At 36.8% G+C, this 12,388-nt stretch overlaps 1 protein-coding gene across 4 annotated transcripts in view; it reads left to right on the top strand.

The window, feature by feature from the left end:
- LOC149936406 (nucleolar protein 4) overlaps window positions 1–12,388 on the top strand; it is a 50,839-nt gene that overhangs the window by 26,822 nt on the left and 11,629 nt on the right. The gene's annotated exons all lie outside the window — the stretch shown is intronic.

The raw sequence follows: 12,388 nt of genomic DNA on the forward strand, positions 1-12,388 counted from the left end.
CGAGGCAAAAGCCAGGGAATTTCAAAATAGATCTGATAAGATGAGTGGAAAAGCCAGGTAATTTCAAAATAAATCTGAAAAGATGAGTGGAAAAGCCAGGGAATTTCAAAATAAATCTGAAAAGATGAGGGGAAAATCCAGGAAATTTCAAAATAAATCTGAAAAGATGAGGGGAAAATCCAGGGAATTTCAAAATAGATCTGAAAAGACGCGGGGAAAAGTCATGGAATTTCAAAATAGATCTGAAAAAACGGGGGTAAAGCCAGGGAAATTCAAAATATATAGGAAAAACGGGGTGAAAGCCAGGGAAATTCAAAATAGATCTGAAAAGATGGGAGGAAAACCAGGAAAACTCAAAATAGATCTGAAAAGAAGGGATAAAGCCAGATAATATCAAAATAGATCTGAAAAGACGGAGGAAAATCCAGTGAATTTCAAAATAGATCTGAAAAGACGGAGGAAAATCTAGGGAATTTCAAAATAGATCTGAAAAGACGGAGGAAAATTCAGTGAATTTCAAAATAGATCTGAAAAGACGGAGGAAAATCTAGGGAATTTCAAAATAGATCTGAAGAGTCGGAAAAATTTTAAGAATTTGCAAAAAAGTCAGGGAATTTTTCCTGAATATTTTATGAAAGGGTTTATTATAGCAATCCCGAATTATGAATTTTAAAAGTATGAAAAGATGGATCAAAGGTAGATAAACCAACGTGTTTATTAGAACATATTAACAATTGAACCATTTTGTACAAATTAAATAAACAAGTTACTTATTTAATGGTCAAATACGAATTGCAATATTTACAAAATAAACGATCAATGAAATATTTGGTACGAATTTGCATTGTAGGATAATAATACCGGATAGCTGACAAATAGGTTTAAAGAAGAATTTATTTATTCGCTAGAAAGAATGACTACGTTGAAATCGTCACCCGCCTTAAGGGGACCAACGAGAAACGGTGCTTATTGGATTTTTAGAGGGTAGGAGCCGTCGGACATTCAAAGAAATCCCGGACACTTTCCAAGAAATCCGAAATTCATCTTGGATTTCTTCATAATCTCGAAATCCGACAAGAAATCGGAAATCGGACGAGAAATCCCGAAATCCGGGAGAAAAGTTAGGAGATCCGAAATCCAACGTGAAATCCTGGATTTCAAAATCCCATACAAACGTTTGTCCTACCCCTCGGAAGGAGCTTCCTCATCGAGCACGAGGTGAATCAGGAGCCTTGCTAGAAATCGTCTCAACACATAGTCAATCTCCCTACGAACAAATAAATACAATCTTAGTAAAAATAACAATTCCGCGATACAAATTAAAAAAAAACATTGGAATATTTAAAAACATTTTACTAAATCCATTCGAAAATATCCACGTATCTTTAAATTTCATCCCTGTTTCGGAGCCCACGCTAGAGAGCAGTTAGTTTTCTTATTTGTACAGTCGTGGAGGTAGAAGAAGTCCTGAGAAAAAGAATCGCCAGGAGTGCGGAGAGAAGAGCCAAACAAGTTGAAAGCTGGCACCGTGGGGGAGCCCGCTTCTGGCATCGAAGGGGAGGGGGAATAATCCGCTTCTGGCCCCCCTCTCCCGCCCGCGAAGGTGAAACTAAGGATACGAAAATCGATATACATGTTCTGAAAGGCCCGGGACGGTCTGAAAGAAAATGGAGTCTTCGCGCCAGTTCCGCCCATAGAGATCTCAAACCGAGGCTTAAACCTTAAGAGATATCATATATACGCGAGTCGCTTCTCGAACGTATGTTGCTTTTCTCAAATTGCCTTCTAAAATAGATTCAATTTCATACCGCTACTTTACGCTTCGGGTGCCGACGGAAACTGAGGGCTACCGCTATAGCTGTCACGCGCTGTAAAAATAGTAAAAATAGCGTTTGTTGGAATCGTTGCTAAGCCGAAACTATATCCCGGGAAGAAAGGTCCATCTTATTTTTCTCACAACTTCTTCATTTCCACAGTCGAAATTACGCTAGACGAAAAATTTGAACACGTCTAAGAAACGCAGTGGCTTCGTGTGAATTTGGAAAGTCTTTCCATAATGTGTTGGAAACCTCTTTTTTTTAGCCAAATATTTAAGACTAATATTTTTAGTTTGAACAAGACTAAATGTAAATATGTTATCTACCTTTTTTAACTGTAATTTCACATATTTTGTAGTTGTGGAGTTTCATTTTTAAGAGTAATTTTCTTCCCCTGTTAACGTCAGAACAAAAAAAGGGAATATCGGTTATTTAGATTGTTGACCAAAAATCGGAGAAATAAATTGTTGACCAAAAATCAGAGAAATTGTTGACCAAAAATCAGAGAAATAAATTGTTGAACAAATATCAGAGAAATAAATTTTTGACCAAAAATCAGAGAAATAAATTGTTGACCAAAAATCAGAGAAATAAATTGTTGACCAAAAATCAGAGAAATAAATTGTTGACCAAAAATCAGAGAAATAAATGGTTGACCAAAAATAAGAGTTGGGAAATATCGGGTAATTAAACTTCATAAAAATCAGGGAAATATCGGGTAATTAAATTGATGATCAAAAATCAAGGAAATATCAGTGAATTAAATGAATGATTAAAAATTAGGGAAATATCAGAAAATTAACTTGTTGGTCAATAATCAGGAAAATTTTTGTATAAATGAGGAATATTTTAGAGTTGATTTTTTTATCTAATGATTATAGAATAAAGGTAAACTGAAATCCCAATAAGTATTAAGACATTGGGTAATATTGTACCTGGAAATAAAAGGGGGGAATTAGTGGAAAAACGTGGAATTATCAGGGGGGAATCTGTGGTAAAACCCGGAGTTATCAGGGGAAATCAGTGGAAAAACCTGGAATTACCCGGGGAAATCAGTGAAAAAAACCTGAAATTACCAGGAGGAAATCAGTTAACAAACCTGGAATTATCAGGAAGAAATCAGTGGGAAAACCGGGAATTATCAGGGGGAAATCAGTTGAAAATTTTTAATTATCTTGGGGAAATCAGTTGAAAAACCTGGAATTATCAGGGGAAACTCAGTGGTAAAACCCGGAATTATCAGGGAAAATCAGTGGAAAAACCTGGAATTAACCGGGGAAATCAGTGAAAAAAACCTGGAATTATCAGGAGGAAATCAGTTGACAAACCTTGAATTCTCAGGGGAAAATCAGTGGAAAAACCTGGAATTATCGGGAGGAAATCAGTGGTAAAACCGGGAATTATCAGGGAAATCGTTTTTCCACCTGTTGTATGAACGCTGATTTAGATGGTAATAATAGCGAATAATCAGGGCTAATGCAGGGAGGCGTGTCTTGGCGTAGGACCATCCGATGATAACTGGTTTTTCTGTTTCCTATTTTTCATGCTAGATGCGTTTTTTATTTTGGTAATGACGTTAATTCTACATCATTTCACAAATAGTTATCAGTAACTAACTGGCACACTAATGGTACATAGTTATATACTTATGGCAAAAAGTCATATAGCTTTCAAACGTCAAGAAATAAGTTACAGTTTCAATTCCTCTTGTATATTGTCTTTGGTAAAACCTAATCCAAGTCTTCAATTCCTCTTGTATATTTTCGTTAGTAAAACCTAATCCAAGTCTTCAATTCCTCTTGTATATTTTCTTTGGTAAAACCTAATCCAAGTCTTCAATTCCTCTTGTATATTTTCTTTGGTAAAACCTAATCCAAGTCTTCAATTCCTCTTCTATATTTTCTTTGGTAAAACCTAATCCAAGTCTTCAATAAGTCACTAGACCCAAAAACCACGCGCAGACACCTCATTTTAATATCGCTCAATTTCGGTTTATTTCGAACGCATTATTTTGATCTTTTCCCCACGCCATCTAGTGACCGCTCTCTTAAACTGGAAAGTGTAGTATTCGTAAACGGTCGAATAAAAATTTCGCAATCTCGTTTCAGGATGAGAGTTGACATTGGGGCGCCATCTCTGAACTTGTAAATTCAATTAATCGATACGCTAGAGAACCGGGGAGTGGAGGGGGCTAGAAACGGCGAACCCCCCAGTAAGTCTTTCAGAAAAGTTTTCTCCAATAAAAGTTATGAAAAGGTAAACAGAACCGCGATAATAAGAAAAACACCAAGGGCCACGACAGTATTAGTTTCGCACTTGCAAATTTTGATTATCTGTGTTTGTAGCTTTTCGAAAGTCAGTACTTGTGTCGAAAAGTAATTATTTTCACGTGTTCCCGACAGATCGACGGATCGAGATCGAGTTTTGTGGTTGGCTCCAATGCGCTCGGGGCAAGTGGTTTTGCTTATTCCATCGTGCTCCGATAAAACTTTTTGCTTGTTCCATTATACGCTCTGACCACGTGTTTTGGCTTGTTTCATTATACGCTCTGACCACGTGTTTTTGCTTGTTCCATTATACGCTCCGACCAAGTGTTTTTGCTTGTTCCATTATACGCTCCGACCACGTGTTTTTGCTAGTTCTATTATACGCTCCGACCACGTGTTTTTGCTTGTTTCATTATACGCTCCGACCACGTGTTTTGGCTTGTTCCATTATACGCTCCGACCACGTGTTTTTGCTTGTTCCATTATACGCTCCGACCACGTGTTTATGCTTGTTCCATTATACGCTCCGACCACGTGTTTATGCTTGTTCCATTATACGCTCCGACCAAAGCACTCGGAGAAAGTTTTTTTTCACGTGCTACAATGAGTGCTTACAACATATTTTTTCGCATATTCCAACGTGGGCGCTCTGAACAAGTTGTTTTGCTTGTTACAATACGCGTTTCAAGCAAGGTTTTTTGGCTTCTACCAATGCGCGCTCCGAGCAAGTTTTTTTCGCGTGCTCCGAGCAATTTTTTTCGCATGTTCCATCGCGGGTGCTCTGAACAATTTTCGGCGTGTTTCAACGCGTGCTTCGTTTAAGTTTTTTCGCGTGCTCTGAGCAAGTTGTTTTGCTTGGCGTGGAAAATGCGAACATTAAGGTTTGGGTTCGTGTGATAGGTAAACAAGACGTACGACGGTCAGAATACACACAATCCTTCTAATGTGTTAAGTTTGTTTGAGCTATTCACAGCAACCTGCAACGCAACCAAAGTATATCCACGGTCACACATATATACAACACCGTAACCAGGATTTGATTTCAGGGTGGGCACGCAATGGAAAAAAATAAAAAATAAATAAAAAATTGTACATACAACCATACGGTTCAGGGTGGGCACGGCCCGACTGCCCCCCCCCCCCCCTGGTTACGGCTATGCATATATACATATTTACACTTATTTGTTACTTCTAGTCATACTGTGAAAGCATCGAAGATTCCTTCGATCAGTGTCACTTTTATTTTTTACTTCTGATCACACTTATTTCTTACTACTAGTCAGCCGTTGAGTGTCACTTATTTCTTCTAGTAACTTATTAGTTACTTCTGATCACACTTATTGGTTACTTCTGATCACACTTATTTGTTACTTCTGGTCATACGCCGAAGACTAGGCCGATCAGTGTCATACTTAATTGTTACTTCTGCTCATACGTTGAAAGCGCCAGAGGGAAACGGGCGCGTGGACCTCTATAAACACGCGGATTTACAATGTTGGAAATTGCGGGGGTCCGTATACGCTGCCCAAAAAACCTTACTTAGAATTAAATTTAAGGAACGTATTTGTAATTCTAGTTTAAATGTAAACCACGGCTATTCAAAAATATAACTTTCATGAAAATCGGACTTAAATATGTAGATTTTTAGGCGGAAATATAAAACCACGAAAATTGGGGTCCCGTAAATTACCCTGAAAACTATTCTTAAATTTAATATTTACTGATATAACCGAAGTTGTAGGGTCGCTGAATCCTAACCTATCCAATAATATGTTTTTAAGGTTATCGGACTTAATTTTAAACAAAATATCTACCACATAAAGGAAATCACCGAAAATAGTAAATTGGGCAAATTCCCAACTTCTTGGGCTCCGATTTGAAAACTTTATGAAAGGCTATCAATGGAAATATCTGTACATCCGAACGAGATATCATTGACTCGTCTAGCCCTAACCGTTGAAGAGGTATGCGCGACACGGCGACATCGGCGGCAACGGCTACACTGTACGTGAGACTAATACACACAAATCCTTAGGATTGTGTGTAAAAAGGACTTTGTAAACAAATCGAGGTAGCCAGCGTAAAAAGATAACTTAAACAGTATTTAAACTCCCTGCTGCTTGATTTTGCGCTTGTTGCAGCCTACTTCCAGGGGCTAGTAGGCCACACTTTGAAGCTCTCTGGCACTCTTTTAAGTCATCGTAGGAAAATGGGAAAAACAGGCATACTTCTCAACTCACCCCTACAACTCATTAAAATTTTTGCATAACCTTTTGAATTGGAATATTCCGATTCTGATTAACATTAAAATAGTCCGTTAATTTTTTTGGAATATTTAGTTCTAACATTGTAAGTTCAATGTAAACTAAGACATTTTTACATTAAACTTCATATAAATTTTATTTGAATTACTTTTTTAAGCTTTGAAATGCAATTTTTCTTTATTAGACACTTTTGGCCAACTTTCCACTATTTGCCAATGGCCTGGACTTTTTTCCAAAAAGGTGGATTTTTAGGAACACTGCTAAACGGCAACCCTAGCTTTAAGTGTATTCCTTATTTATTTCCGCGCGCCTTTAAATGATCATCGTGATTGTTTTCGTCTCCTTCCCAGCGACGGCCCGAGTTAGAGGACACTTTTAGTCCCTCATTCGGCGAAAAGAAGCGACTCTAATAAGTTGGATGCGAGGTGGACGATGAAGGAAACACCGCCGCCAGAGGGAGCCAGAATCGGAGGATGGAGAGTTGAACAGAGTTCGGATGAGAGAGACCAAGAGAAGGGAGGGGGGGGGGTGGAAAAACGTGCGGATGTACACGTGCCCAGCCGCACCTACCTCTCTGATCTCGAAGAAAAAAATCCTGATCTAGAAGGGTTCCCTTTTTTTTGGCCTTTTTACGTGGCGTCATCCAGCGGAGCGCGGGCAAATTATAAAGCGACTAAAATGACACACATACTCTTAAAATCGCTTGGTTTTAGACAAGGCCAACTTTGACACTCGCGCAATAGCGGCCAACCCATTCGCCAAAATTCCATGAACAAGGATTTTCCCGTTTTAAACCATGCTATAAACTATGGGCGTTTAGCGCCACGCTCTATTTTATATTGGCTTCAATGCAAAAACTATTCTAAAAATAATTTTCCGCTAGGGGCGCTGATCGCTGAGAGATATTTTTGTTCGTAGGTTAACATAGAAACTTCAACGCGAGTGTCAAAGTTGGACGTTTTTTTACATCACTAGTTTTCGAAACCAGCGTGAGAAATCGCTTCGTGTTGGTTCGGGAAGCAACTGGTCGAAGTATGTTTTTGTTAAGCCTTATTTCCATTATTTCAACAAGCACAATATAAACAGTAACTTGCAGGTCCTGACTCTCGGAAATATTACTTCTTGGGTATTTCCTTGAAGATGTTTTATTGAAGACTCTATTGGTTCAAAACAACGAGCGGATAGTAACGAAAGCCAGAAAGAAATATACGAAAATTAATACGTCTGCCTGTAAAACGTTCGGGATACCACGGAAATTCATTTTCGTTCTTGTTAATATTTCTAGCAAACTAAGCCAACACCAATTTAAGGCGATATTTTGTTTAAGAAGTTGCTAGCTAAAAAAGCAAAATTAATGCCCCACGCTTTATTTTGCTTGATGGCAACTTGTTTTGATCGCTTTTTCCGGGGAGCCGACAAGAGAGGAGTATACTTGGCCTCTAGCTCCAGATACGAACCGAGTTAAGGCGGGCCACGTTCCCACTCGCGTTTTCCTTGCGTTACGTAACCGAAACCAACTCCGGGAAATATACTATTTTTAGAGATTTATCCGTTAAGAAAAGGGATAATTAAAAACTACTTATAGAAAAGCTCTTCTTAGATTTTCTAAGTTTGTAAAAGACGGCAAAATAATCAAGTCAAATCTGTGGAAGATTTTAATTAGTTATTTCAAACAATTACGAGATATGTTTAACCATATTTCCAATCCTTAATTTTGCACACTTTTAGAACTGCTACCTTTGATTTTGTACAATTTTTAGAAATGCTACCTTTGATTTTGAACAATTTTCAAAGTCCAACCTCTGATTTTGAACCATTTTCAAAGTCCACCCTTTGATTTTGTACAATTTTTAAAATTGATACCTCTGATTTTGAACCATTTTCAAAGTCCAACCTTTGATTTTGTACAATTTTTAAAATTGCTACCTTTGATTTGGAACAATTTTCAAAGTCCAACCTTTGATTTTGGACAATTTTCAAAGTCCAACCTTTGATTTTGAACAATTTTTAAAATTGCTACCTTTGATTTTGAACAATTTTCAAAGTCCAACCTCTGATTTTGAACCATTTTAAAAGTCCAACCTTTGATTTTGTACAATTTTCAAAGTCCATCCTTTGATTTTGTACAATTTTTAAAAATTCTACCTTCGATTTCAAACCATTTACAAAAAACTACCGTTGATTTTGAACCATTTTCAAATTCCAATCCTTCATTTGGTATAATTTTTAAAACACCTACCATAGGGACTTGGCAGTGCTACGTCAGTTTTTTTTTCAATAGTTTTTATCGTGGGGAGAAAAATATGACCACAATGGCGGCCATGGCCAAAGCTATGGAGTGCCAAGTCTCTATTGATTTTGAACCATTTCCAAATTTTATTTTATTTTATCAATTCCAAAACTCAAACTGATGATTTTGAGCAATTATCCAATTTCAACCACGACAAATTCCAGCCGGAAGTCATAGCTTTTGACTTTATATTTCGAAATTAGGTTGAAACAACGAACCAAATTGGAAATTACTGATGAAATTTTAATTCGTTTGCTCTCCGCTAAACCTGACGTAGATTAAAGACTAGTTTGACCAGTTACGTCACCATCACAGCCAGTTTAAATTATTTAGTTGTATAAGTTTCCTCAGGGGCTAATTCGAACTCTTCCAGTTGGGTTGGGAAGGAGAGAGTGAAATGGGGAGACCTAACTCTAAATGGAACCCCCTGATCGATTCTCTTCCCACCAAAACAGCGCACAGGCCCAACAGTACATAACACAGTGCGTATCGCTACTGTAAAGAATGAAATGAAAAAGGGGCCGAATGAGGGGACGCCGCTGGTTGGGGTTGAAAAAACAGGGCGCGCGCGGGGGTCATGGACTCATGGTAGGGAGGAGGGGGTCCGATAGCCCGCCGGACAAAGACACGCGCCCAAAGAAATGGACAAACAAAACAGTCCATCCACTTCTCTTTTTTATTAAAGACAATAGAACGAAATGATTTTTACTTATTAACCAGGTAAACGCAGTTCTCCTCGAAGTCGCTAGATGGCAGCCTTAATATTGGAGGAGATAAAAATTTAGAAACAACTTAATTTTAGATTGCTAACGTTGGATTAGGGTTGTCCTTGATTTAAATCAAATGAGTTTTTGAGACGATTTTTAGTAAGCTTCTTCCAGGGTTGCCACAGTACACTCTGTTTGAAAAGTCTTCGACAGCTGAAATTTTTGCCCTCTTTTTAATTCTGCTTAAAAACTATAATAGATAGTTCGATGAAACCAATTGCAACTTTCATTTATTTTCCAATATCTTTCGTTATTTATTGGTTTCGTCCGCCAAAAATTAATAGTTTGGCGGGAACCGTCAAAACTCATTTTTGACACTTTTTTAAATATTGGTTCTACGGCACTGACTCGTGCGTTTTTGAATTCACAATGGTCGATTCATATTTAGAAAGTGGAAAAATTATCCCTCTACAACCAACGGTTGAGAAGTTATAGCGTTTCCAAACTTTCCTCGAAACTAGGAAACACCTAAAATTCATCAAGCGATTATAAATAACGCAACTTCGATGACAATTTGGAAACGCGATAACTTCTCAACCGTTGGTTGTAGAGGGATAATTTTTCCACTTTCTAAATATGAAACGACCATTGTGAATTCAAAAACGCGCGAGTCAGTGCCGTAGAACCAATATTTAAACAGTTGTCAAAAATGAGTTTCGACGGTTCCCGCCAAACTATTATTTTTTGGTGGACGAAACCGATAAATAACGAAAGATATTGGAAAATAAATAAAAGTTGCAATTGGTTTCATCGAGCTATCTATTATAGTTTTCTAGCAGAATTAAAAAGAGGGCAAAAATTTCAGCTGTCGAAGACTTTTCAAACAGAGTGTACCTGGAGAACCTGGAATTCCTGGAAAAGAAAGGAAATTTAAATGTGGGTCGAAAAGTCAGGGAATTTAAAAAAATTAGTATAGAAATCAGGGAAAAGTGAGGGAATTTAAAAAAAAAAGAGTATAAAAATCAGGGAAATGTCAAGGAATTTATTTTTGGTTGCAAATAGGAAATCTTTACTAAAATATAGGTTAATAAAGTCCAAATTATGGTACATTAAGTAAGGAAAAATCTCTGGAGATGATCAGGAAAAACTTGTGAAAGTCAGGGAATTTTAAAAATTAGTATAAAAATCAGGGAAAAGTCAGGGTATTTTAAAAATTAGTATAAAAATCAGGGAAAAGTCAGGGTATTTTAAAAATTAGTATAAAAATCAGGGAAAAGTCAGGGTATTTTAAAAATTAGTATAAAAATCAGGGAAAAGTCAGGGAATTTTAAAAATTAGTATAAAAATCAGGGAAAAGTCAGGGTATTTTAAAAATTAGTATAAAAATCAGGGAAAAGTCAGGTCATTTTAAAAATTAGTATAGAAATCAGGGAAAAGTCAGGGATTTTAAAAATTAGTACAGAAATCAGGGAAATTAAGTCAGGGAATTTAGTTTTGGTTGCAAATAGGAAATCTTTACTAAAATATAGGTTAAAAAAGTCAAAATTATGGTACATTAAGTAAGGAAAAATCTCTGGAGATGATCAGGAAAAACTTGTGAAAGTCAGGGAATTTTAAAAATTAGTATAAAAATCAGGGAAAAGTCAGGGTATTTTAAAAATTAGTATAGAAATAAGGGAAAAGTCAGGGATTTTCATTTTGGGTGCAAATAGGAAATCTTTACTAAAATATAGGTTAAAAAAGTCCAAATTATCGTACAAATTAAGTAAAGAAAAATCTCAAGGAAAACCAATTTCACGTAATCTTAATTTCAACGTTGCCTAGTCAAAACACAGTGAAATATTAGTTCGATTTTATGATGGTAGAGGTCGCCGTATTTTCTATTTTGGGAGTTTTAAACTTTGCGTCTGAAACCTTCTGTCTCCATTTATTATTAATGGGTTTTCGTCTGGAAGGAGTCTTCAGTTAACATTTGCTTGTCTAAATACGATTCACAAATTGCTCACAGATAAAAAAATATTTAAAGGGAGGATATTAAATGTTCGATTTAATTGTTTTTATTTATACGAGATGGCACCCATTTAAACCTGGCATTAAAGGTTGTTCGATGACTTGGGCCTAAGGTGGCGCCTTTTCTCATTATTATTATTATCAAGAATGTATTTATTTATATTTAGGAAGAATGATTCTGTTGCGACAATCGCCGGGCACGTTGAACGTCTTACCCCGGTCTCGCGCGGTGGGAAAGACAAAACGTCACCGGCGTTTGATTACCATCGCGTTAGGTGACGTAAATTTTAAGCACCCAATGAAATACCGGGACTATTCGTTTTATTTTAAGCGGAGGAGCGTACTGGGGGGACCAACGGGTGGGTTGAGAGAAAGGCTAAGAACCGTCTCGACATAGACATTCTCCCTAGGTATAAATAAATACATTCTTGTTATTATCAAGAAAATTAATACTCACCGATTTACTACGGAAAACGACTTCTAAATCTATTTTAAACGATTTAATACGGAAAACAACTTCTAAATCTATTTTAGACGATTTAAACGATTTATGTAAAAATCAATAATTAAAAATTCAAATAAGGATTCGATATGAAACAAAAACACGATAAAATTAATATTTTTCGGTAATTTAAAATTATAGATTTCAGTTTGCGACGTCATTTGGTGAGATAATCTTTCCTCGTAACAAATGCGTATCAGCATAAGTCTATAATATTATTCCATAAGTTTGTCACTTTGGGGAATATTTTAATGAGAGCTAGTAACGAAGTGACGTCATCACAATAAGAAAATCTCCCCCTAGCGAGGCGCTGTCAAAAGCTACGTGTGACGAGTTAGCAAGCGGACGCAAAACGGCGACGAAGCCCGTAATGTAGTCTGTCTTGTGAATAGCTCTCAGTAAAACTTTTGCATGTGAGGAATATTATATACTTATGGTATCAGTCTATACCAGGGGTGCCAAAAGTTGCGATCTCAACCTTGAAAATGGCCATCTTGACCTTCAAAACGTTTATCTTGAAAATAAACTGTC

This window comes from Leiobunum rupestre, chromosome 7, assembly GCF_980474605.1.
Source record: "Leiobunum rupestre chromosome 7, qqLeiRupe1.1.hap1, whole genome shotgun sequence".
In the NCBI taxonomy this organism is placed as follows: Eukaryota; Metazoa; Arthropoda; class Arachnida; order Opiliones; family Sclerosomatidae; genus Leiobunum; species Leiobunum rupestre.